Source organism: Narcine bancroftii, chromosome 13 (assembly GCF_036971445.1).
Source record: "Narcine bancroftii isolate sNarBan1 chromosome 13, sNarBan1.hap1, whole genome shotgun sequence".
NCBI lineage: Eukaryota > Metazoa > Chordata > Chondrichthyes > Torpediniformes > Narcinidae > Narcine > Narcine bancroftii.
Window position 1 is genome coordinate 14,745,517 of NC_091481.1, and position 27,344 is coordinate 14,772,860.

At 39.5% G+C, this 27,344-nt stretch overlaps 1 protein-coding gene across 8 annotated transcripts in view; it reads left to right on the top strand.

The window, feature by feature from the left end:
* The window catches only part of LOC138748315 (plexin-B2-like), a 217,020-nt gene that overhangs the window by 95,147 nt on the left and 94,529 nt on the right, over window positions 1-27,344 (top strand). Inside the window, exon 3 of one of the 8 annotated variants that reach the window (XM_069908267.1) lies at window positions 16,822-16,870. The exons of the other annotated variants lie outside the window; for them this stretch is intronic. The gene's annotated coding sequence lies outside the window, so the exon portion shown is untranslated. The remainder of the gene's footprint in view (window positions 1-16,821; window positions 16,871-27,344) is intronic. 8 annotated transcript variants of the gene reach the window in all.

A 27,344-nucleotide genomic window follows, 5' to 3' on the forward strand; every position in this document is an offset into this window, starting at 1 on the left:
TGACAGCCCTGTATTAGTCCCCGCGCTCTCCCCACAGTGCTGTACCAGTCCCCACACTGCCCCTCTCCCAACAATGCTGTGTCGGTCCCCACACTGATCCCACTGCCCTGCTCTCTCCTCACAGCCCTTTATCATTCCCAACACTGATCCTGCTGTCCCACTCTTCCCTGTCAGCGTTGTATCAGTCCCTGCAAGTTTTCCGACTGAACTAAGAGAAGTGATTGACCAAGGATGCTACAAAGAATTCACCTTAGAGGAATTATCCACGTTTACTAGAAAAATCAATGATGCTATGATCACTTTACTTTCATGTATTACATGAAAGTAAATAATGACAGCCGTGCAATTATTCGAAAAATCATAAATTGAACCATTGTAAGTTAGGGGAGTACCTGTATAATAATGATTTTTAAAAAAAATTTTTAGTACAACAAAAGCCAGATAATAAAAAAAGCACAGCCTTTTGGAGTCTTTAATGAAGCTCAACATTGAAAGGAGGTGTGATCCTGCCTTTGCGTGTTGAAGTTAACTGAATAGTATTAGTAGGTTTATTAAGCTTGCATAATAGATGTAAAAGATTGTTGCTGAGTAATGACCCTTCAAAGAAAATTAATGCAGGGATTAGAGAAGCTAACAAATAAAATAACAAAACCAATGGATATTACTACATTTTCCGGAAATGTGATGTTCTGATCATGCAATTCTCTTGCCAAGTATTTGTAATGTACCTTTCTAAACTCGCATGGTATTTTAGTTTGATACTGCTCTTGTGGAAGAGACATGTAGACACTTCAGGAAGCACGAGGAGGATGCATGGCCAATCTGTGGAAAAAGATAACATGGCCATGTCATATTCTGTCCTTAATTTTTGGCGATTCTGATGATTTACGTAATGTAGATGAGAACCATGTAAATTAGTTTATTCATTTTGCAAAATCTTGCTGGGTTTTATTTAAAAGTGATAACTTTCTTGAATGATCTGCCAAAATAATTGGCTATCAAATGGCGCTTTTCAGACCTTGGATGTTGCGTGGTTTGGAACTTAATTCTCAATATATCCCACTGGAAGGGGTGGTGGTGTGATACTTGGATGCATGACTACAGCATGGTGTCAAATCTGGTTTCAACAGACAGTGACTCGTTAGGACAGTTGAAAATTTCCAAAACATTTGCGATTGCAGATGGTTCAGCCCGCGCTCTTTATTTGGGTTTAAATGCCAGAAGCATATTTGGATCAAATCATCCCAAGCTCAGTGTAATAAATAAATTTCAAATCAATTCAGTGACTGCTGGCTTGAGATCCATAGCTGCAGAACAACAGCCCGCTCAAAGTATAATTCATTGCCCTACCTCTGTCTCTTTTGAAGCAAAGAGCAGCTAATAACTCCCTAATGAGATTTTTGACAGTCCAGAGATGTGATGAACTACTCCGAAGAGCACGCGTATGTTTATTGGGAAACTGACTGGATAATATGAAGCAGCCTAGATTGGAATGTGGGAATTCTTGAGTGGAGCCATATGTTTTTTTTTTGAGTATCAAATTCTTTACAAGTTAAACAAAGCAAATTCAATTGGGGAAAAAGTAAAAGAGCCCATGGGTGTTTCCTTTTATTGATCTGTTGTGATTAAAGGCATCAGCAGACAGTGTTCTGCATTATCACTAGAAAATTTGACACATTGTGAAAAATCAAGTCTTTTGGATGAATGAGGAGGAGAGTGAGAGAGAGAGATGGGGTTGGGGGGGTGGGGGAGTGAGGGAGAAAGAGTGGAAAATTGGAGCATTTGTTTAAACTTCTGCCTGAAATAAAATGACCATTGGTAATGTTTATTGTCTTGCTGCTGTGGAGGTTGGGAGCACATGATTAGTTAAGATGTGTGGGAATTTGGGGAGACGGACTCCACGGTGTTGCAACTTGGAGTTTTAACCAGAGTGTGTCCTCGGGCATGGGGGTATTGACACTGAAGTGGAATTTATTCATTTCAGAAGATTTAACTTTCAAACTCTGATTCAATTGCAAAACTGAGGCCCAAATTTCATGTGACAGGGTCGACAAGGCATGATCCCAACAGTATAGTTTGACAGCTGCAACATTTTCTGAAATCGTGCTGCTGTACTGTTGTCTGAAAAATATTCTGTTAGATAAGATGCAATGCAAAAATATTTTCCTTTAGTATTCCCCTGATCTATGTTCTTTAGCTTTTAACCCAACAATACTTTGCCATCCATCTAGCCAGTTCAATTCACTTAGAAGCAGAAAGGGGACATCTCCGATCTGGAATATCAGTGGAGAGAATGAAAGCTCAAACTGGGTGTCAGAAGGGAATGGGGAACAAAGTACAAAAATGGATTGCTTGTGTTTTATCTGCTTGGTAAACACAGCATTATTTGGATATAACTGTTGTTCCTTCCAGTTTAGAATTTGGGATTTTTCTGGTTCACAAATGCTTTCCATGTGTGACAGATGTTTTGCATACATGTGTGACTGATAAAAATGAGCGTACATAATTCCTGTTGAGCAAGCGGTAGGTTTCAAACATATGGGAATAGAATATTTTACATCTAGAAAAGTGGAAACATTTCTGATCACTGGAATGATATTCATATGTGCATTTCAAAGTTTTAATGGTGTATTGTGAAATAGAGCTATTGAAAAACCACAGCGCGTGCTTTGGTGCTTGCAGACAGAACCACCTGATTCAAAGCATAATTGTAATTGGGTAATAACGACAGCTCTAACCAAAGGGTTTGCGGAGGAGCTAGTGGAGTTGTTCAAGTGAACCGGTACGGACTTGAAGGGCCGACATGGCCTGTTTCCGTGCTGTAAACGGTTATATGGTTATATATGGTTAAATGTGCGTGAAGGATCTATCTTTATAAGTGTCTCTGACTTTCCCACATCGATGAGCTGATAATCAAGTGTCATAGAATTTTTCATTCTATTACCCTAATTGGCAGGTAATCTGGTAATACAGGATTAGCTGCTAATTGGGATAGTTTTGTATTTGAATAGATGGATGCAAATTCATGTACTGAATTCAGTGTGTTATAGCATCAGTGACCCAGGTTCAAATCTGGTACTGTCTGTCAGGAATTTGTATGTTCTCCTTGTGTCTGCATAGGTTTCCTTTGGGTGCTTCAGTTTTCTTCCACCCTCCAATAGACGAAAGGGGTGTTTGGGCAGTATGGGGTTGTGTGCTGGAAGGGCCTGTAACCATACTGTATGTCTAAATTTATAAAGAAAATTTGGCCTGACAGTATTTCATTTGTCCCAATTTGATCACCATTTATTAATAGATTTTAGTAATAGCCACCAGCTCCCATGTTAAGATGTTGACTTCAAGAGATATGGTTGATGACTGGAGCAATTAGGTTGGCTACAGCCAGCCATTCATATTTCCATTCAATTATACACAAGAAATGAAGACATCTGAAAAAGGAACTTGCTGAAGGATAATTTCCCAAACATAATTTAATTGCTACAGTGGTGGTTGATTGAAATCACATGATGCATTTCTTTTTGTATTTGATTTGTTTTCAAAGGCCGTTTAATTCCAGAAATGAATATTTGTATTGGAGTCTAAATTTTTTTTGTTATTTTCGTAAAAATGAATTCCATTAGAATGGGAAAATGAGCCTTTAGCCACAGTTTTTACTGAGTGGGAGTCATGCTGTAGACTCTAATCATTTGAAAATGTTCGACTTTTGCAGATTTTCTTTTCAGTATCTGTGTTATGATTGTCTTCAATTTGCAAGAGTGCAGATAGATGAACAGCTCACCAGGGCAACAATAGCTGTTCTTTTTTAAAAGAAAAAAACTAAATATTTGTAATCATGGGTTTATATTATCAATTGAACAGCATTGAATAACCATGTTATACACACCTATCACAGATCAGTTTCTTTTTTTTTAAAATGTTTTATTTTTCACACCATAAACCACATTGACCAAGATACATACATTTTCCTTTTCAAATATATAGTGTCATTTTCTCCCCCCCCTCCCTCCTCCCATCCCACCCTCCCTACCTCCCCCCATTCATTTAAAGTACAAAATCTAAGATACATTAAACCAGTCAAACAATGTTGTCATTCATTAAAAATAAACCAGAAATTCCACTGAGTCAATTCTTTTCATTTCCTTCTCCTTTCGTTATTTTAGGTGGTAGATGTCCCCGGTAGGTTTTCTCTATTGTGTTTCATGTATGGCTCCCATATTTGTTCAAATATTTCAATATTATTTCTTAAATTATATGTTATTTTTTCTAATGGAATACATTTATTCATTTCTATATACCATTGTTGTATTCTCAAATTATCTTCTAATTTCCAGGTTGACATAATACATTTTTTTGCTACGGCTAGAGCTATCTTAACAAATCTTTTTTTGTGCACCATCCATATCAAGTCCAGATTCTTTGTTTTTTATGTTACTTAGGAGGAAGATCTCTGGGTTTTTTGGTATATTGTTTTCTGTAATTTTATTTAATATCTGGTTTAGATCTTCCCAAAATTTTTCTACTTTCTCACATGTCCAGATTGCATGAATTGTTGTTCTCATTTCTTTTTTACAACAAAAACATCTGTCAGATACTGTTGGGTCCCATTTATTTAACTTTTGAGGTGTAATGTATAGCCTGTGTATCCAGTTATATTGTATTATACGTAACCTCGTGTTTATTGTATTTCTCATAGTTCCAGAGCATAACTTCTCCCATGTTTCCTTCTTTATCTTTATATTTAAATCTTGTTCCCATTTTTGTTTAGTTTTACCATTTGTTTCCTCATTCTCCTTTTCTTGCAGTTTAATATACATATTTGTTATAAATTTTTTGATTATCATTGTATCTGTAATCACATATTCAAAATTACTTCCCTCTGGTAACCTCAGACTGCTTCCTAATTTGTCCTTCAAGTAGGATTTCAATTGGTAATATGCCAACACTGTATCTTGAGTTATATTATATTTATCCTTCATTTGTTCAAAGGATAATAATCTATTTCCTGAAAAACAATTTTCTATTCTTTTGATCCCTTTTTTCTCCCATTCTCTAAAGGAATGGTTATCTATTGTAAAAGGGATTAACTGAATTTGCGTCAGTATTAGTTTTGCTAGTTGGTAATTTGTTTTATTCCTTTTTACATGAATCTTCTTCCAAATATTGAGCAGATGATGTAATACTGGAGAACTCTTACATTGTACCAATTTTTCATCCCATTTATATAATATATGTTCAGGTATCTTCTCCCCTATTTTATCTTGCTCTAATCTAGTCCAATCTGGCTTTTCCCTTGTTTGATCAGTTTCAAATCATCGTAAACCAGCTAGTATACATGATCAGAATCCGATTTATTGTTAGGAATGTGTCATGAAATTTATTGTTTTGTGGCAGTGGGATTATGCATTACAAGTGAAAAATTGCTATAAATTACAGTTCAGTAAATATAATATTTAAAAATAAATAGTGCCCAAAAAAAGAGAAAAACGTGAGGGAGTGCCAATAGGTTCATTGTCATTCAGAAATCTAATGGTGGAGTGGAAGAAACTGTTTTTGTGACGTTGGGTGTAAGTCTTCCTTCCTCATTGCAGCAGGATGAAAAGGGCATGGCCTGGGTGGTGAGGGTCCTTGACAATTGAGGCTGCTTTCTTTAAGATATTTTTGATAGAATGAAGACTAAAGGTCATGATGGCCCTGGCTGAGTTGACAACGCTCAGTAGGCCATTCCTGTCCTGTGCATTGGCACCTCCGTACCAGACAGTGATGTAACCAGTCAGAATGCTCTCCTGTAGAAATCTGTGAGAGTCTTTGGTGACGTACCAAATCTCCTCACACTCCTCACGAAGGATAGCCGCTGGCAAGCCTTCTTCATGATGGTGTCGATATGATGGCCGATATCATTTATACTTTTTAGGAAACTAGAGTTTGATGGGATATCAGTCTGTAACATTTAGATGTCTCTATGGATAATGCACTCCAAGAAATGTCCCAGCTAGATTCCTGCTGCATTCTGAGTTCTGGACACAAAGCATTCACTGTGGTATTTGTACACTCTGAATAAAGTAATGATTTGGATAATATTCCTTTTCAAGGTTATTGTTTGTTTTTGGACCTTGGGTTGTTTTGAATTGGACTTTACCTTCTATATTAGTCTGTTTTGATTGATAAATGAGGAATGGCATGAAGTTAAGATGTTGGTTTATTGCTGCTTCCTGATGGAGATGGATGATGGAAATACTGTACAGAAATGGATCAAGTTACTGCCTGATTAAATGCTATAAAATTCAGTCATTAAACTATTGTAATTTTGAGGAGAACTAATAGTATTGGATGGTTTAAAATGCCAAAGAACAGAAGGACAGATGTAAGTGTAAACATAGATTAGAAAGTGGCAAAAAACACTGTCCATATTGGATGTCTTGTGGGTCTATCGTGTATCATTTTTCTAGCCCATTTCATTTGGGTATGCTTTTATTTGCCAGCTCTGATCAAGTATCTGGTGATTGAAGCTGAAGAATTTTGTTTTTAAAAAAAAAAAAATCCATGCAGCCACAAAAGTTGCATACAAAAAAAAATTCCATTAAACTCCAAATGCAAAGATAGGGCAAAGCTTCGCAATCAACTGAGAAAATAGAGATGGCAGGGTTAGTGCTTAAGTAAGCGATCATTATGCATCTTCTAGTATGTTGAAAGTGATACATTTGGCAGAGAGGATGGACTTGAGGGGTTGTGAACAGGCATTTGTTCAGTCGTTGGCACTCCAAAGTTTTATGGTTCATGTTCCAGAGATGAGTCTCGTAGCCTGTAGCAATTCTAATACATGTATGGGCAGGCATTCAAGATGGAGTCTGAATATTAACCTTTCAAGTACTGATAAAACTATATAACCATAAATCTCTGATCATCTTGATACTAACTGGATGAGAACTATTCAGCAACATTCTAGTTCTCCAAATTGATCCGTTGTAAAGTGCTATTTAAATCATTATGCTGGTACACACTCAACTCTACACACATCACCGACCTGCCAACACACTCAGCAGAAATGAATGCATGGGCATACATTGCCACAAAATTTAAGAAACCAGGATGAACAGCCCAAAAAATGAGGGCATAGGCAGCAGTTCTGGGTGACCTGAAATGTGATGAGAGTAGAGCAAGGCAGTCCATCCAGGATTTGAGCAAGAAAGCCATGGGGATGAGGCCTTCAGCAGAAATGAGCTGAGGCAGAGTTGAATAAAGATATGGAGTGGAAATAAATGATATCTGTGACACAGGTCATTTTGTGGCACAGATTGTGGTGGTAATTCTGCCTTGCCCACAGGAAAAAGAATCTTAAGGTTGTATAGGATGTAATGTACGTACTCGGATAATAAATCTGACATTTGTATTTGGCAAGAAATCTGGTTTAGTTTCTGATGTCAGCAATTGGATGGATTCAGACAAGGCAGCAGTGTTTGTGATGGAGTCCAAGGGCAATGCCTTCAATTTTTACAGTGTTTGAAATTTTTGTTCATTGTTGGATATCAGACAGTTTGACAATTGGAGAAGTTGAGTGATAGTGATGTTATCACGTTCCATATGGAAACCAATGTTGTTTTCATGTAAGTGGCCCCTTGGGGGAACATTGAGGTGAAAAATAGGAAGAGTGATTGTGCCAATAATGAGAAACAGCTGTTGATTTTGTGGATTGCTGATGGAAAGACATGCGATGAGGAGAATTGGTTCTCTTCCAGCTGCATATCAGAGAAGTATGAGAGCATGTCAACTGTGCAGAAGGCTACTGACAAATCAACCAGGTCAAGGATAGTGAGATTATCTCTGTCACAAAGCAAGAAGTTGAAAGTGACTTGAAGAGCTATTTGATAACTAGCAGAGAGGCAAACCTGATTTGCACAGAGGAGGAGGGCAAATACTTTGGTAGCTACAACACCATAAAGAAAGGAAGGGGTAGTTGGAATTGTCCAACCAATTTCTGAAGATAAAATGCTCAAAGATTATCTCATTGAGATAAACAGCATTACAGAAAGTCCATATGGCCCTCTCTTAATATCTGAACAGGGTCATCTCTTCCTTTTTGACAAGTTCAAGTGTGAATTAAAATTCTCAATCTGCTCAAAATCCACGTATTTTAATGACATTGCATGCAAGGAATGGTTTTTGGGAGAAGAAAGTTATTTTATCTTAGTTACAAATTGTTCAGGAGGAAGAGGGAAATATAAGTAACAAATAACCTCATAATTCTGCTTTTTATCTCAAAATGGGCAAGATGGGAACCAGAGAGTTAGATGGGTCAAATGATAGAACACTTGGTGTGAAAGGTAGAAGTGATATGCAGTGATTCTGTGAGGAAGGACATGCTGTGGATGGGGCATAAATCCTGTCAGTTGGATGGGTTGGAATGTGCTCGCTTTGACGTGTAAAGTATTTTGAATTGGGGATGATGAACTTGAGCATGGATCAGTACATGGAATTATGATATTGTGGCCATTACTTGGATATTGAAGGGGCAGGCTTGATGCTTGACATTCCAGGATTTAAATGTTTGAAAAGGGATCAGAAGCTTTATAGAGGGAGCAGAGGAGATTTATCCAGGATGCTGCCTGGATTGGAGAACATATCTAATGAAGAAAGGCTGACTAAGCCAAGGCTTTTCTCTTTGGAGTAACAGAGGATGAGAGGCAACTTAATAGAGGTGTATAAGATTATGAGAGATGAATATGGGTGGACAGCCAAGAGTGACAATGGCCAATCCAGAAGACATCTGTTTAAGATGCATGGAGCCAAATTTAGGGGATGTGTCAGAGGTGTTTCGGTGGGTGCCTGGAATGCACTGCTGGGGGTGGAGGTTAATGCAGTAATGACATTTAAAATATCTTTGGAAATGCATATGAATGTTGCAAAAATTGAGGGTTGTGGGGTGTGAATGAGGAAAGAGTTAGAATGTTGATCACCAAATCTGCACTATGTTCTATGACCTGTCTATACATCTTAGTGATGCCTGCAAGATATTGAAAGATGCTTTAAAAAAAAAATCCACATCGGCAAATGCCACTTTAAAAAAAGGGGACTCTCAGAGTATGTAAATAGTCAATTTATGAAGAAAACTTGACCTTTTAATTGAAAAGAATGTTTATTTTTGCATAAGAGTTGGATAAACAGATTTGCAGTCTCTTGCTATCTGGTGGCACCAATCAAGTATTGACCAACTTCAAACTTGTGTTTCTGTCATTTGGGACCTTCTCAGTATTAACAGGAAGCATCTTTTGGCTGCTTATTCACATGTTAAGTTAGAAATGCATTTTAAATTTGCAATAAAATTCCTTGCTATTGACATTGTTTTGTTTGAAGGCTTTAATGAATTGATATAAATTCCATGCAGTGGCTTTAGCTGCTGTATTGACCCAAATTAAATACACAGATTATTGTGACCTTAAAAGCAGAGGAAAGCAACATGTTCACTTGAAATTAAGATCCAAGACTTGTGTGGTTGCATAAACAGTTTCTGTGCAGTAATCTCCATGTGATTTTTTTCTGTAATCTGAGAGTACACGTAGAACTCGGGATAGTATGGAAGCAGGACCTTTGGCCCACAATGTCTTTGTTGACCAGGATGCCAAATTAAACATAACCCATACCCTCCATTCTTTACAGGTTCCTTTATGTGCCTGTTTAACTGCTTCCCTTGGGAGCTCACTCCTGGCACCCATCACTCTGCTCTAAAAGAGACATTTGCTTCTCACATCACCTTTTAAACTTTCCTCCACTCGCCTTAAAGCACTGCCCTGTTATAATTGATAATTCAAATGTCAGAAGAAGACTCTGCCTCTTATTAGGTCTTTCCTCAGCCTCCAGTGTGCCACAAAAACAATCCATGCTAATATAAATCAAGGCAAAATCCTGGTGAATCCTCTTGAAAGCTTCTGTATCCTTCCTGTAATGCAGCAACCAGAACTATACATAACAATCCATTTATAGCCAAGCCAAATTTTGTACAGCTTCAACGTGACTTTCCAACTTCTATACATGATGCCATGACCAAACATTGGTTACAAGGCAAACATTCCATACATCTTTACCTGTTTACCTATGTTACCACTTCAAGAGCTATGGACCCACCATTGTATAATTCCCCATTCCATTTGACCTCCAAAGCACAACACCTCACATTTTTCCAACAGATGTATATTCTGATGTCTCTAACAATTTTCACTATCAACATCTCTGCCAATGTTCATGTCATCTGCAAACTTGCAAATCAACCCACATGTATTTTTTTTTAATCCAAATTCTTTATATGTATTACAAACAGGGATCCCAGCACTGATGCCTATGGAACACCACTAGTCCTAGATCTCCAGTCAGAGAAATGCCCCTCCACTTTGACCCTCCAATTTGGACCAAGTAGATAATACATCATTGTTACCATGTCAATAGATAACTAATTCAAGTTCATTAAATTTGTCTGTCTTGTGCAAAGCCATGATAAACCCAAGTCCTTGTGAATCCTATCCCCACTAATTCTTCCAATACCTCCCCTATAATTGATGTAGTCTTCACTAACCTATAAATTACTGGATTATCCCAATTACTTTTAAACAAAAGAATCCTATTCCAGTCCTCTGGGACCCTGACTGTGGATTCAAAAATTACTGTCAAAACTCCAGAAATCTCCTCTCTTGCCCCACTCAATAACCTGGGATAGATTTCATCAGGGCCTAGGGATGAATTCCCCCTTAATGTTTCAGTGGACCCAACACTACCTCCTTGATATCAACGTGCCTTGGAATATTGGAAAACCCCAATAAAATGGAGGCGATGCCAGATCTGCTGTTTTGGCAGCGCTGCCACTGGTGCCGTCACGTGGAGAGAATGGCATGAAGACACAGAGCTCCTGCGGGGTCCATCCGCCCAGTCTGACTGTCGTCGGGTCAGTACAGGCTTTAAATGGCCCATTAGTAGAGCCAACTGTGGTTTTATTTAGAAATTATGTGATTGGGAGAGGGGGTGGGTCCTTGCCCAAGATGGCAGTGCCTAAGATCAGCATTAGCTGTGATGGGTTACAGACTCCAGGGAAGCAGAGGACTAGTGCAGGGCACCAGGACACAGGGAGAACCCCCCCCCCACCTCCTGTTTGAAAAGGAGAAGTAGAAGAGATGACCTATGGGATGGTAATCATGGCAGTGGGCCAGTGAGGGTTTCTGCAGCTGAAGAACACACTGGCTGTTGGCAACTACAGGCGAGGGATTCACACAGGGCACCGGACTGTTGGAGATGGGCTTTCGCAACTGGGATGCGAGAGAGTGCCGAGGATGCTGAAGGATTCCTGATTGTGCTGGAGGTTAGGAACTGGAGCTTGGGTTGCTGATGGTTTGGGCCGGAGTCTGTGTGGCTGCAACAGCATTGGAGGAGAATCCACTCGGGGTGCGGAGGGGGTCGGGGGATACTCTCTTTTGCTTTTCTTTCTCTGACTAAAAGAGGTGCTTCAGCCAATTTCTCTGATGGTGGATCTATCTGCCTTGCAGCAGATGAAAGCAAGTTCCACATAACATTTATATGGCAATGAAGGAATCTTGGCCTTGTTATCCTCCAAGTTCTTCTCCTTCATCAATTGCAATGCAAACTACTCACTCATTTCTTCTAGCACCATGTGTAAATTTCCTCCCTGAGTGGGCCTCCCCTCTTCCAAGCTCTTGCTGAAGGATCTCCATGCCTGAAGAATCAGTATCTGGTTAATCAGGTGTTCTTTTGATTACTTTCAACACAGGATGGTAGATTTTCGAACCCACAGCTCCTCAGCTTCCAAATAGAGTTCAGTGAATTTTATTTTCACAGGAATACTTTGTGATGAAGGGGAAAAGAACATTGGGGCTGATGCCATTGACCAATGGAAATGCTGGTTTAGTTATTTAAATTGGATAAATTTGGGATTTGTAAACCTGAGCTGTAAGATGCAAGAACTGAGGAGCCTTTTCACAGGTTCCCTGTACGATGCAATCTGTTGGTTTTGGGATCAGGAGGCAAAAGTGGAAGGAATGCTTGGAATTATTTGACTTCAAAGTTTAATATTCATAGGTTTTAAAAACTGTTTAAACTTTTCTCTTTCCATTTTGGAAGTTTATAAATCTCTGATTGCAGAGCTTTGAGGCAGCAATTTGGAGGTGGATCCTCACTGCACTGCTGAGGGCCTGTGCCCGTGCATACTCTTCCACTGGTGTCAAGCTAGCTAAAAAGTCCACTGTGCAGAATGAGTGAGTACAGGGATGGGGTGATTCAAAGTGGGCAATTGACATGCATGAGTATTGACTATTATCTCCTAATTGTTGAAACTCAGCAGTACGATGTCTATTTAGTAAAGCTCTCTGAACTCTGTTCAAAAAAGTTTTTAAGGAGGTAACCTCGAATGTGCACCATTCGTCATTGTTAAAGGACATATTTTTCTGAATTTGCACCATCATACTGTGGGCTCTCTGCATGTGGTTATCAGTTTATATATAAGAATCATGTTCCAGGAATAAAACATGAACGTCTGCAGACACCGTGGTTGAAATAAAAACATGATTCTGGAGAAACTCAGCAGGTCAAACCGTGCACTTTATAGAGTAAAGATAAAGGTGCACAATCAACGCCTCAGGCTTGAGCCCTTTATCAAAGTATGGAAAAATGTCAGCAGGTGCCCAAACAAAATGGTAAGGGAGAGGAGCATGGACCAAAGGCAGGAGGTAATGGGTGGATAAGGGAGGGAGGGCTCAGCAGCAAACGGGGAGGAAGGATGACTTGGTGGATAGAGAGGGAAGATGGTGGAGAGCTAAGGGAAAGAAGACAAAGGGAAGGGAGGGAGAATGACGAGTAGGTTAGCAGAAAACGGAAAAGTCTATGTTAGTGCCATTCAGTTGGAGAGTGTCCAGTGTTGTTCCTCCAATTTACGGGTGGTCTTGATGGGATAGTGCACGAGTCCATGGACAGATGTGAGTATGGGAGTGGGTCGCAGAATTGAAATGGTTCGCCATTGGGAGATCTCGGTCACTAACGTGGCCAAAGCGAAGTTGCTCACTGAAGCAATCTCCCAGTCTGTACCCAGTCTCTCTGTAGAGAAGGCCACAAAGGGGGCACCAGATGAATGGAGTCAACAGGATTGCTTCAAATACTAATGAGCCTTCTGCTTTTATTCCAATGGTATTACAGTAAAAGTCCAAATATTCAGATGCCAGAAATCCAGACCACCCGAGAATCCAGACTCTCAAACTTTTTAAATTTAGCAGGCTTTGGTGTGCGTGTAAGCGTCACAGATGCACAGCAGTAACAAGCTTAATATGGGTAATCTTTAGCACAAATTTTATATTGGGTTTTTTTTACAATGTTCATTCTTTAGCGTAATTTCAAGCATTTTTATGTGAAAAATTGTTTACATTTTTGTCATATGTTGACTTTATTTTTCTTTAGAACTGTTCATTTTGATCAATGAAGCATGCTGTATTTGCTGATGAATAAACAATCAAAATTTATCTTTTCATCTCTATTCCTCCTTAAATTTGAATTTTAAAAGTACTGCCCAAGAATCTGGAAAATCGAGAATGACCCAATCCCTAAGCGGTCCGGATTTTAGGACCTTTACTCTCTCAAGGAAGCATGTTTTTTTAAAAAAAAAAGATCTTGAGCAGCTATCATGGATGGATTTTTTTTGGATTGTATATTTATTTCTGGCTTACTGCAGCTTGGCATTTGCAGTATGCCATCTGCTACCACACAAGGGTCTACAGCTTTCTCAATCAAGCACATTGAGGTGTTGGAGGCTGCAGCAAATCTCCTGGTTTTACTAAGACTTTGAAGAGTGACACCTATATAAGTGGAAACCTAGTTGGAAGCGTCATCTGTTTCCACTCATATTAAACTCCTTTCTCCCTACTCTTCTGTGCAATAAAACTTTATGAACTAGACTTATTTGCTTTTTTATTCTTGAAGGATTTATGTGCCAATGAACATTTATGTCAACATTGCTGCCATTCCTACTCAGCCCTCTTGCTGCACATATTTAGAACTAGTCCCTCTCGTGTTCTATTAAAAACAGTGGTCTCGGCTGGCATGCACCATAACTGAAAATTCTGTGAGAATTTCTGCCTCCAGTATCAAGAAAAAGGGATTATCTCCAAAGAAAACAATAAGGAATAGGGGACTGCACTTGTCTATAACCTAAAGATGCTACTTTAGTTGCCCATTCAGAACCATTGTCATTCAGAGCTTGACGTCCTGTTTTGCGGAAACTGCCAAAATGTTTGGCCTGGAAGTCAGCCTGAAGAAAACTGAGGTCCTCCATCAGCCAGCTCCCCACCATGACTACCAGCCCCCCCACATCTCCGTCGGGCACACAAAACTCAAAACGGTCAACCAGTTTACCTATCTCGGCTGCACCATTTAATCAGATGCAAGGATCGACAACGAGATAGACAACAGACTCGCCAAGGCAAATAGCGCCTTTGGAAGACTACACAAAAGAGTCTGGAAAAACAATCAACTGAAAAACCTCACAAAGATAAGCGTATACAGAGCCATTGTCATACCCACACTCCTGTTCGGCTCCGAATCATGGGTCCTCTACCGGCATCACCTACGGCTCCTAGAACGCTTCCACCAGCGTTGTCTCCGCTCCATCCTCAACATTCATTGGAGCGCTTACACCCCTAACGTCGAAGTACTCGAGATGGCAGAGGTCGACAGCATCGAGTCCACGCTGCTGAAGATCCATCTGCGCTGGGTGGGTCACGTCTCCAGAATGGAGGACCATCGCCTTCCCAAGATCGTGTTATATGGCGAGCTCTCCACTGGCCACCGTGACAGAGGTGCACCAAAGAAAAGGTACAAGGACTGCCTAAAGAAATCTCTTGGTGCCTGCCACATTGACCACCGCCGATGGGCTGATATCGCCTCAAACCGTGCATCTTGGCGCCTCACAGTTCGGCGGGCAGCAACCTCCTTTGAAGAAGACCGCAGAGCCCACCTCACTGACAAAAGGCAAAGGAGGAAAAACCCAACACCCAACCCCAACCAACCAATTTTCCCCTGCCACCGCTGCAACCGTGTCTGCCTGTCCTCCATCGGACTTGTCAGCCACAAACGAGCCTGCAGCTGACGTGGACATTTACCCCCTCCATAAATCTTCGTCCGCGAAGCCAAGCCAAAGAAAGTAGGTACAAGTGTCAGCCATGACATTAACTGAGAAGGAATTAAATGGTGGCAAATGGAGAAATAAATTTGCGTGGAGAAAATCAGCAAACATAAAAGATAGAAACAGTTCAGTGTTTTTTTGTGTGAGAAACAGTTCAGTGTTTTTTTGTGTGAGAAACAGTTCAGTGTTTTTTTGTGTGAGAAACAGTTCAGCGTTTTTTTTTGCGTGAGAAACAGTACATTGTTTTTTTGCGTGAGAAACAGTTCAGTGTTTTTTTGTGTGAGAAACAGTACAGTGTTTTTTTTGCGTGAGAAACAGTAGTGTTTTTTTGCGTGAGAAACAGCAGTTTTTTTGCATGAGAAACAGTTCAGTGGTTTTTTGCGTGAGAAACAGTTCAGTGGTTTTTTTACGTGAGAAAAAATTCAGTTTTTGCGTGAGAAACAGTTCAGTTTTTTTGCGTAAGAAACAGTTCAGTTTTTTTGCGTGAGAAACAGTTCAGTATTTTTGCGTGAGAAACAGTTCAGTTTTTTTGCGTGAGAAACAGTTCAGTTTTTTTGCGTGAGAAACAGTTCAGTTTTTTTGCGTGAGAAACAGTTCAGTTTTTTTGCGTGAGAAACAGTTCAGTTTTTTTGCGTGAGAAACAGTTCAGTTTTTTTGCGTGAGAAACAGTTCAATGTTTTTTTGCGTGAGAAACAGTTCAATGTTTTTTGGTGAGAAACCATTCAGTGTTTTTTGGTGAAAAACCGTTCATTGGTTTTTTTTGTGTGAGAAACCGTTCAGTGTTTTTTTTTGGTGAGAAACCGTTCAGTGTTTTTTGCGTGAGATCTGGGAAAAGCAGTTATGTGGCAAGACATTTTGTTTAAGTGAAATTCCAGTTGCACTGATTTTCATTCCAGCCCTTTAAATCGATTATAAACTGCAGAATGGCTTTAAGCTAACTGGAATATCCTGAATCCCTTGATGTGGGCCATTGGTTTTGTGACTTCGTTATTTTGGCAAGACCCATCAGGCAGGAATTGACTTGTATTCTATCTCTCCGGTACAAAGACTGTAAAGCACTTTTTTAAAACAGCTTGAGTAAAATGCTCATGTAAATATTTTTGCACTGTTTTTCATTATAATATTCTGAAGCAAATGTTTTAAAACTCTTGATTAGCATTTCTGAATTTTCTAGGTTTAATTTTTTTTTGTTTGATTTATGCAAAAAGATGCTCAATGCTAGTAGCTAGAGTTTATAATTACCACAAGTACAGACCTAACTGCAGGGTTATATGTGGTCTTTTTTACACATAGTCTTCATTTTGCATGTTTTAAAAAAAAAAAAATGCTCGACTATCAAGCCTATTCTTAAAAAAAGTTTTGTTAAAAGAAAATAGCTGTTAATGTTCTTCCATCCACTGCTGTACTGTGATTAACCCAAGTGTTTCCTGTTGTGTTGCTTATAGAGGCTTATAGCTATTTTTGGTCACAAATTAACATTTCAATCATCATGTGCTTCATTCCCCTTCCAGGCTTGAAGGAAAAGTCCTGCAATGTCAACTTGATTAAAATGTCAAAACAATTATTTGGAGTATGCTTTAGAACATCTAGAAAAATAACATGGGCTGATTAATTGACTTAAATTTTGTCTGCCAATTTGAATATATCTTTGTTTCTTAAAGTTGCTGGCAAGAACCCAACTCTAATTGCTGCCGTAGGAACATTTGCTGAGTGAGTTATTTTGCCCCTTCTCTTTTGCCCCTTCTCTATTTTCTCTGAAAACCATCTGGGCTTCATTGTTTATTCTTCAAGACAAAAGCATGATTCAACTACGGCAGTTTTTTGAGAGATTGAAGTACACAAGAACTGGTGTAGCAGAAGGATGAGAGTTTATCTTCATGAGGCTACTTTAACACTGCCAATCTTATGAACAAAAAGTAAAGTTAGATGGAACATGTTCAAATACATAAGATCCTAAGGGGGCTTTCTTTGCAGGGTAGATATTGAATGTTTTCATTAGTGGAAGAATCTCTTAACAATGCAGGTCATTTAAAACTGAGAAGTTTCTTCTCCCAGAGGACGGTGAATCTCTGCCAACCACTCCCCTTCTCACGGCACATTTCTGTATAACATAGGTTGTTTTTAATTTCTGCCAAGCAGGAACCAAACCATTCTTTGAAGAGAAGCATCTACGTTGTTTGGTGCGTACAATATAATCACCTCTACAAATGAGGTGCAAAATGCAATTATGTGATTGGTTTACAAACCACCTTTCTTCTTTCAGCTGCCTGCCACTTATTTTCTTTATCTCACTCCCTCCCTGACCTATCTGCCTGTGGTGCCCTGTGTTTTTCCAAAGGCAACCATTGTTGGCTTGTAAAATAACACCATATTTTTGGCGCATTGCTGCTTTCTTGGGTTCCATGTTAAATGCAACCATTTCAAGTAATTTAACTTCTCTGTGCCAAATCTGAACTCCCAAAATGTGCCAATTTATGGGAGGGTTGTTTGCTCCAAATTGTAGCATCTGCAATCTTTTGTTTCTACTTCTCTGTTTGTATCAGAACTGGTGTCTGTCTTTTGTATTAACACAACTTTTCTCAATTCATATGCACTGCCTGATGATCTGGATATTCCCAAAGTTTGGTTCCCTGCCACAGTTTTGATGCGCATTTCAGTTTTGAGATGTCCATTTGTTTGATTTCTATCAATCAGGTGGCTTTGTGAAGAGTACTTCTGTCTCACCTTGGAGATATTCCCTTTGCTTTGCATTTGGAGCAATTTAATGTTTCTCTGATTTCCTGCACTCCATTTCTGTGATTATTCATATGATTCACAACCTATCTCTCTCTCCTTCACAGCAGAATAATTTCCTAAGTAAAAACAATGCTGGAGAAACTCAGCAGGTCAAACAATGTACTTTATGTAGCAAAGATAAGGATACATCACCAATGTTTTGGGCTTGAGCCCTTCATTAATGTATGAACAAAATGTAGGCAGATGCCTGAGCAAAATTTGGGAGGGTGGGGGGCTGAGGGGCAAGGGAGTGAAACCAAAAGTTTGCAGATACTGATTGTAGTTAAAAACACCAAAATGTTGGAGGAACTCAGCCAGTCTTTTCAGCGACATAAAAAGCAAGACATATTGCCGACATTTTGGGCCTGAGCCCTTTTTCAAGGAATAAGCACAGTAGAAGGAAGGTACACCAGCAAACGAGGGGATAGAGAGGCAGAGGAAAGAAGACACAAAGATGGGGAAGAGAAAAAGAATGGGGAGTAGGCAAGCAGAAACCAGAGAAGTCAACGTTAATGCAGTTTGGTTGGAGAGTGCCCAGATGGAAAATTAGCGTGACCCCATCAATTTACAGGTGTTCTTGGTTTGATGGCACACAAGGTCGTGGACAGACAGGTCAGTGCAGGAGTGGGGTGCAGATTTGAAATGGTTGGCCACTGGGAGATCCCTGTCACTGATGCAGAATAGGAATAATTGGCCTCTGCCTTCTCATGGACTTCGTGCATTCACTGTTTAACTTGTCTAGGATCACCCATATCAACCACCAAATCACTCTGTTTGCACAACAAAGAATTCTGCAAACCTTTTGATATGTAAGGAGCTGCTCGATATGATAGGTGCCATTTATCAATCTGGTTATTTGGACATTTCACTTTGAGAAGTTTGATAATCCTGAATAATGTAATTAGAATGATAGAAATGTAAGATTAAAAGATGGATCTGCACAGTTGTCCCTGGTGTCTTAAATTATTATTTTCTACTTTTGACATTGCAATTGAGTCCTTTATATACAGTGCACATTTATATCATCACCTTTAATTATTATGACATGCTTTATAAATCCATTCAAATTCAGTCTGTCATTCCATTTGTGAAAGGATTCTCACCACCGTATTATTACAATGTATGAGTGTTGTAAGCTGTTAATTGGCCCCAGATCGTGCATGCAATTACAATCAACCAATTAATAAAGGAGTCAATAACTAATTATCACCTCAGTGGTTCAGGAGGTGAAGGGACCTCCAGCTTCAGCTCTTTTAGTTTCAACTGCACTAGATTAAGCAGCATTTTTAAAAGCCAGAATGACTGCTGTCCACCCACACATGCTAATCTGGAGACTGTTCATATTTAAAATAGATTATCTGTACACAAGGAATGTCTGCGTGCACGTAGTTGCTCAGTAGTGGTTTTGTAACATTGCTTTATGACTGAATTTTTCCCCAGTGTTGGCCTCTAATCAAAGAGAGCTTCAATGATCATTTCTAACTGCAAAACACAATCCTTGAGAAATCAATAAAAATAATCCTGCAAACTAAATGTCAATTTTGTACATTATGTGGTCTTTTTATTTGTTGTATCCTTCAAAGTCTATTTTACTTAGATCAGCAATCATATGTTTTTTTTTAAAATGAGGTACTTTTTTTTAAACTGCTCCAAAAGCTGACAGTTAAGGAACTTGGCCAAAGAGGGAGAGTTTAAGAAGAATGAGAGGAGATCTTGTAGAAAATTATGAAAAGTATAGAAACAATGAAGGAAAATTTAGCAGGTCAATGGGAGATAACTATCACTCTTGCAGACTGAATGGAGGCGTTCTCCAAAATGGACAACAAATCTACATTTAGTTTGCTGCGTGTGGAGAATCCAGTAGTTGATTAAATAAAACTAAGAACATCAATTCAAATTGGGGAAAAATAAATGATGATCTGGATGACCAGTTGATAAAAGGATTGGTATATCATTTCATGCAACTGTTTGTAGTAGGATATTATTAGAATTGGAGGAGTAAATCAAAGTGTTAAAGAGGGAACAATTCTGCTATTGTGCTAAGTTAGGAGGTGGGGAAAAGTTTTGTTGGTAATGTTGGATGTACGGGAAATTGCCGAAGAAGATTCATTGAATGTTGACCAGTGGTTCTCAACTTTTTTCTTTCCATTCACATACACTATGTATTCCTTATGTTACAGGTGCTCTGTGATTAGTAAGGAATTGCTTAAAGTAGTCCCTTACTAATCACAGTACATGAGTGGAAAGAAAAAGGTTGAGACTACTGTAGAAGTTTTTGTGTGTGGAAATTTAATATATCCAAAGTAAAGAGCAGAGTGTGGGAATTGTTCTGGAATCTGAAACTTAGGAAAATGACAACCAGAGAAAGTATTATCCACATTGTCACCTCCTTCAAAACCCCACGATGCAGATCATTAGGCCCTGAGGATTTATTGGCTTTCAGCCCAATTAATTTCTCCAGAAGTAGGAGTTGTTTTTAAAAGAAGCCTTTTTTCCTGCTGGTTTTAAACTCTATTTTATGTGATCTCTTTTCTCCATAATTTTTTGGATAACTTCTTCCTTGTGCAATAGCTTACAATCTTACCCTCTTTGTTCATCAAACTACCCATTAGTTTTTATTTCATCTCACTTCCCTTTGGCATCTCCCACTCCTCCTCCTCCTCTGTTCATCACACTTATCCTCTGCCAGGTTTGCCAGTGCTACATGGGTGGGGCCCACTCTTTTCACTGCACCAGTGCTGACTTTCTTCAGTCATAATGAAGTGTTTTAGCTTAAAATGTTGACTATTCATTTTCTCCAACTGAATCTGCTTGTCCCATTTGGGGCCTTCCAGCATATTCTGTTTTAAACAAGTTGAAGGCATTTTAAAAAAAATCCCTTTTATACATTTCCAGTTTTTGGATTCAACTTTTTTTTTAGCAGCTGTGAAAAATTGTGCTTAAAAATAACCAAAGCATACAAAATGTACCACTAACTGATGTAGGGTGCAAGAATTTGGATGGGAGCTGTCATGAATCAGACACAAAATCTGTGCTTGTTATGTATTATGTTGGATAAGGAATGTAATGATTAAATGCAACAGCACATTCTCATGCCAGTTAGAACTAGACTATGTGGACCAAATTTGTTTTGGGGATATCTTAGCTCTTCATTTAGTGAAAGTCCTTACTTTGCTCAGGCATGCACATTAGTGAGATCTGTATCTTTCAGATGGTGAACTGTCAAACTCTTTTCAGACAAAAGATACGGAATTTGGGAACAAAAAAAGACCTCACCACTATATTCAAGTATAGTTTCTTTCCTGCTATTACCAGACTTGAAAGGTCCTTTTTCAGTAAAAGAAAATGCTTTGTGCAGTTTTAACTTTACTTTCCTCTTTCACACCGCTGCTGGCGCTTCTGTAATGCTCTTCTATGCACCTTTGTACAACGTAGTCCAAAATGTCGGGTTGACTTGCCTGGATAGCACACAAAACAGTTTTTCTCTATAGCTTGGTACACATGACAATAAAGAATTATGTTCAAAAATGGTCCAAAAAGAATTAATAAAGGAGCATTTATACATGACACAATACAAAATAATTTAAACCACATACAGCAAAACCCCCATTATACAGGATTCAAGCAACCAGTAGTTAGCAAGAAACAGGCAAAAAAAAATTGCAGAAAATAAATAGTGAAAAATATGGAATTTCAAAATTGGCATACCTCATAGTTTGCCAATCATGCAACAAGCAATCTCAAGCAACTGGAAAATTCCCTTCTTCGTCATCGACCAATCCCTATGGTTACCGGATACCTGCGGCTTTACAGTATATCCAAGGTGATTCAAAGATAAACCTGCAAACTCATCTTCAGATTTATGGCAGTTTGAGAAATGTAGGGAGAATGGAAGGCTGGCAGTTCCACGTTACGTCATCGTTTCTTAAAGAGCTGAGATTCTTGCAAGGTAAAATATTTGTGCAAAACAGTTGGACACTAATATATAAAAATGAAACTTATGAAATAAAAACAAATAGAAAATGCTGGGAAAAACAGGGGAGATCAAATTGCATCTTTGGAAAGCAAAACAAAGTTAACTTTTAAGCTCATGACTGGGAAAGTGAGAAAAAGTTGTGTTTTAAACAATAGTGGGTTGTGAGATGGTTGAATTGATGGGAATAGGGAATATCAGTGATATGACAGGGCCAGGATTTTGCTCAAGTGAGGGTAATGTTTATGGACCTGTTTTAGAGAGGCTCAAATCAGGCAAGAGGACAATGCACTGCTTTTGGTCTGGGCATGTTGCAGCCTTCCAGGCTTGATTTGGAATTCATTATTTTTTGGTAATTGTCTATATTAAAATTGGCCATTTCTGCCTGTCATCATGTTGGCTGAGCTTTTATTCTATTTGTTTAGCCTGGTTATTCTTATCCTTAATAGAACCAACACATTCCACAAACAAAGAAACACGCTGTGCTTGTAGTTGCCTCCATTGTAGGGGTGCAGTGCTAATTTTTCAGGTGCCAGAGCTCACCAAAAACGATCAAATATCCTAATGTTATGAGTGGTATTTTTTCCCCACCGGCCACCAACCCCTTTCCCCATTCCCCACCCCAAGACCACTTCTGTAGAATCCCCTGTATTCAGAGTTGGTGTCAAAACCAATCTAATGGAGAGGGATTAGAGTAAATGCAGGGGGGGGGGGGGTGTGCCCACTGCATCAAAATAAATAGCAGCAAGATCTTGGCCTCGATGGCCTTCATGTTGTATTTGGCATTGTATAATTGAGAGCGAAAAGTGGGACAAGGAAGGAGGACGAGTACACCAGTCATGGGAGAAATAGGTTCCTTGTATGTCCAGAATAGCGCTGGGGGGGTGACCATGTATTTAATGTGTGGCCGCAGTTAAATTCCCCACTAGTTAAAATTTCCTGTTTGTTTATTTTGCCTATTTACAGAGGTGCTAGAGCAATGCTCTGGTGAGTTCTAGCAGCCCTGCACCCCTGCTCCATTGCCTCGATTAACCCATTTGGATTTGCCGATTAGAATTATTCTCACTGTTCTCCCCATTTCTTCCCCTACCTTCTTAGAGAAGTTGATTTTATTTTTTGTTGACTCTCGCAGTTCTGACTTTGCTTCTTCCACAGATGCTACCTTCTGAGTTTTCCCAATATTTTCTCTTTTTAATTCTGAATTAAAGCATATGCAGTTTAAAAAAAAAAAAAAAATTACAGAGCTGGTTGGTTGATAGAAATTAGAAAGAGAACAACCTGCTAAAGCTGTGGAATGCAGGTCACGGCTGTGGCTGAAAGTGCAGTTAAAAAAGAATATGCTAGATATGCATTGTCCGTGGAGAGGAAGAATGCCGTTAATATTACAGGTGGATTCCTTTTGGGCAGAACTGACCAGTTCTGATGTGGGCAGTAAAAACAAGATACCTGAAATTGTTGCCAGAGGATGAGGTGATCTTCCTCAAGCCCTTATTGGCCTTTATTGGAACAGTGCCCTGGGAACACTTCTGGGGTATAAATTCCAGTTGTTGTATCTCTCCCTCTCATTAACTGTTTCCACAGGCGGTACCTGTCTGGCCTGCTGCCATGTTTCCACGATTTTGTTATTTTTTAACTCTTTTTTTTATAAAATATCAATTCACCAACCTTGGGACCACTGCTGCTATTTTAGTTTGTTCCCTTGAATAGGTAATAAAGACTCCTAAAACTTCTGGAGGCTTTCCTAATGTGTGGGAACATCAGAAACTTGGAGGGATTCACGTTCAATTTTAATGTATCGAAAAGGCTCAGTGTACTCCCTCTTAGATCATCCTAGTGAGGAATTAAATCCGAAATACTCCTGATCCCCATGTGGAATGTCCTCTCTCTAATTGTACTGACACCTGTTTACCTGGTCTCTGAATAGAATATTCTTTTTCTGCCACTCCTTACCAATATTTCACCTTGAATTGAAAGTGATGGGGGAAAAAAAATCTAAATCCTGGAAATCTGAAATTAAAAAAAATTGGTAAAACTTTGTAGTTAGTAATTAGCAGAGAGAGCAATGGGTTGAACAAAGGGAATTCTGCAGTTGGGTATTAAATGTAGCCATTTAATAATGGTTAAGAAGGTAGCTTTGCTCCTTTGGCTAATTTGTTTCAAACTTGTTTTCTTTTAGTTCTGAAGTATCTTTGCCCTGAATCATGAACTTTTACCGCAGAAGCTGCTTGGCCTACTGAATTTCTTCCATATTTTCTTTTTGTATCCAGTTTGAATTGATGGGAAGAAGCCAGTCCCATTTAAACAAGGAAATTTAAATACCTTGAAGATTTTACTCTTGGCCAAGCTCCTATGAGCAAACTAAGAACTAATTTACTTCATTCTCATTCCTGGGAAAGTAGGAGGAGTGGTTTTAATGTTACACCTGTCGTTGCATACAGTGTGGTCCCGTTATAACACAATCGTTGGGGGTCCAAATTATTTCATCGCGAAAAAGGCAGGGTTGTGTTAAATTGGGGTTTCAATAAATTATAACCGTTGAAATTAAAACACAAATTAATTTTTAGTAAACCCGAAATGCCAATTTGCTGGCAGGAAGGCGAGGTTGAATACGCGCTGCTCAGCTATATGAGTCTGTGTTTGGAACTGCCATGCCTTTCCTGAGGTCCCTGCTCCTCCAGGAGGCTGATTCTCTGCTCCTGCTGGGATCACTTGCTTATTTAATTTACCATTATATAATAATGGACGAGCATCTGTGGATTTTGATATCCGCGGTGTGGGGGGGGGTTGTAATCAGCACGAGTCCAATAGCTGATCGCGTTTTATCCATATTCGCATTAATTCTGGGTTTCACTGTATTGGCAATGACTCTCCCCTTTCACACTAGTGCTTGAAAATGGGAATTAAATTGTAATTTAGCATTTCACCTACCAGTGTGTACATTTCTAAACTGGTATTGGGTGGAGGGGGGGGGGTTCCATTTTGACCTGGGACTCAACCACCTAGGGAGGTAATATCAGAGCCGATCCATTTCCAATCAGCTCCAGTGTGAACGGACGACCAGGTTTGCCGGGTCCCATTAGTGACGTGCTGATTGCGTTTCTTGTCTGTGTGCGACCTTGCGGGGCAGTTAGTCAGTTTGGAGAGGTGGTGAAGGCAAGTACAGTGGTTATAGCGTGGCAGGAGTGGAATTAGAAGTGATCTAAAGATAATGGTGACACGTTGGGGATCAGGAGCTCCTCACAATCAGGGCCAACAAGGACATTGCAAAACATAAAACAGACACTATGAAGGACGGCCTGTAGGCTGAGGGACCTAGATTTGACATTCGGTCTCCCAGATTGTGAGGAAGCTGGTCTGTGGGTTTATCCTCAGTTTGAACAGACTGAAGCCACTCCCCCACCAATAGCTCACCACCAGCCCCCAGCAATAGGTTGCGGTGATTAGTAAGGGATTACTTTAAGATGATCTGTGAGTGGAAAGAAAAAGTTTGAAATCCACTTCTTTTGATCAATACGCAGTAGATTTTCCCGTGCTTTTTTATAAATTGTGTGTTTATGTTTTATTAAATTGTGCGTGTATTTTTCCATCATCTTTGATAAATTGTGCATGTGTGCTTTATTTCTGCTATGATTTCACTGCCCTGTGTGTATGTTATTTATTACTCAGGACATCACTGCTGGAGGTTGGGGCACCCCTTTGCTCCATGGTACCATGGAGGTAATGTGAAAAGGCACACTGAACCTTAATGTGAATGACCTACCAAGATTTAAAAATGGGTCAGTCACATGCCTATTTAGCAGGTTTCCGATGTGGAAAAAGCCATTCTGCAGCTCCATTTTAATCTCTATTTGTCTCCTGTTTTCTGAGAATTCTCTGATCCATTAAATTAATGTGACTATTATTTCCTCCTGGCACTTCTAGACAACGTGAGTAAAACATTTTGCTGAAGAAATACTGACAGATAATGTGGACTTAGACAAAGGATCTTTCGAGAATAACGTAGGAGCAGTTATGGAAGAGGTCTTACTAAAATCCATGTGGACAATATCCACAGCCTTTCCTTCCTCAACTTTCCTGGTAACCTCCTCAGAAAGACACAACCTACCAGGCACAAAGCCATGTTAATCAGTTTCTGGCTAACCAAATAATCATATATCTGATCTCATAAAACACCCTCCAATAGTTTACCTACTACTAACGTCAGGCTTGATGGTCTATAATTTCCAGGGTTACTTTTGGAGCCTTTTTAAACAATACACAATGTGAGCTACCCTCCCCACTTCCCCCCCAAAAAAATCCTCCGGTACCACTCCAGTGGCTAAGGACATTTTAAATCAGTGTTTCTCAATCACAACCCACTTTAGGTATTCCCTATGCCACAAGTGCTCTGCAATTAGTAAGGGATTGCTTAAGGTGGCATGTGAGTGGGAAGGGAAGGTTGAGAACCACTGCTCTTGACCCAATTCTTATTGAAATATTTTGCTTGAGAAAACTGGCCCATTTCCTTTGGAGTTATGAAACCGTGCACCTTACGAGTCATGTAGATGCAATTAAAACAGTGGTTTTCAACCTTTTTCTTTCCACTCAGGTACCACCTTAAGTAATTAAGTAATGGTATAGGGATTACTTAAAGTGTTACCTGAGTGGAAAGAAAAAGGTTGAGAACCACTGTTTTAAATATTTCTGCCAGAGCCTCTGCAATTTTTTTTACACTAGCCTCCCTCAAGGTCAGAGAGAATATCTTGTTAGGCCCTGGGGATTTATCCACCCTTGCTGCTTTAAGACAACAAGCACCTCCTCCTCTTTTATCTATATAGGTTCCATGACTTCACTGCTTGTTTTTTCTTACTTCCCATGACTCTGTGCCTTTTTCCTGAATGAATACTGATGAAAAGAAAAAAAAAACATTTAAGATTTCCCCTATCGCTTTTGGCTCCATACAAACCTGAACACTTTGATCTTCAAAGGGACCAATTTTGTCCCATACTATCCTTTTGCTCTTCCTTCTTTCTTTCTTCTTCTTTGGCTTGGCTTCGCGGACGAAGATTTATGGAGGGGGTAAAAAGTCCACGTCAGCTGCAGGCTCGTTTGTGGCTGACAAGTCCGATGCGGGACAGGCAGACACGATTGCAGTGGTTGCAGGGGAAAATTGGTTGGTTGGGGTTGGGTGTTGGGTTTTTCCTCCTTTGCCTTTTGTCAGTGAGGCGGGCTCTGCGGTCTTCTTCAAAGGAGGTTGCTGCCCGCCAAACTGTGAGGCGCCAAGATGCACGGTTTGAGGCGTTATCAGCCCACTGGCAGTGGTCACCATCTATGTTGGTTACATTGGGATAACTCTAGTTGATTGTATAAAATCAAGTTGACTAACCTGCTTGTCAGCGTCATCTCTGAAAGATTTGGATATTAGCTTGCAAGCACTGGGTTGTTGAAGCTCACAGT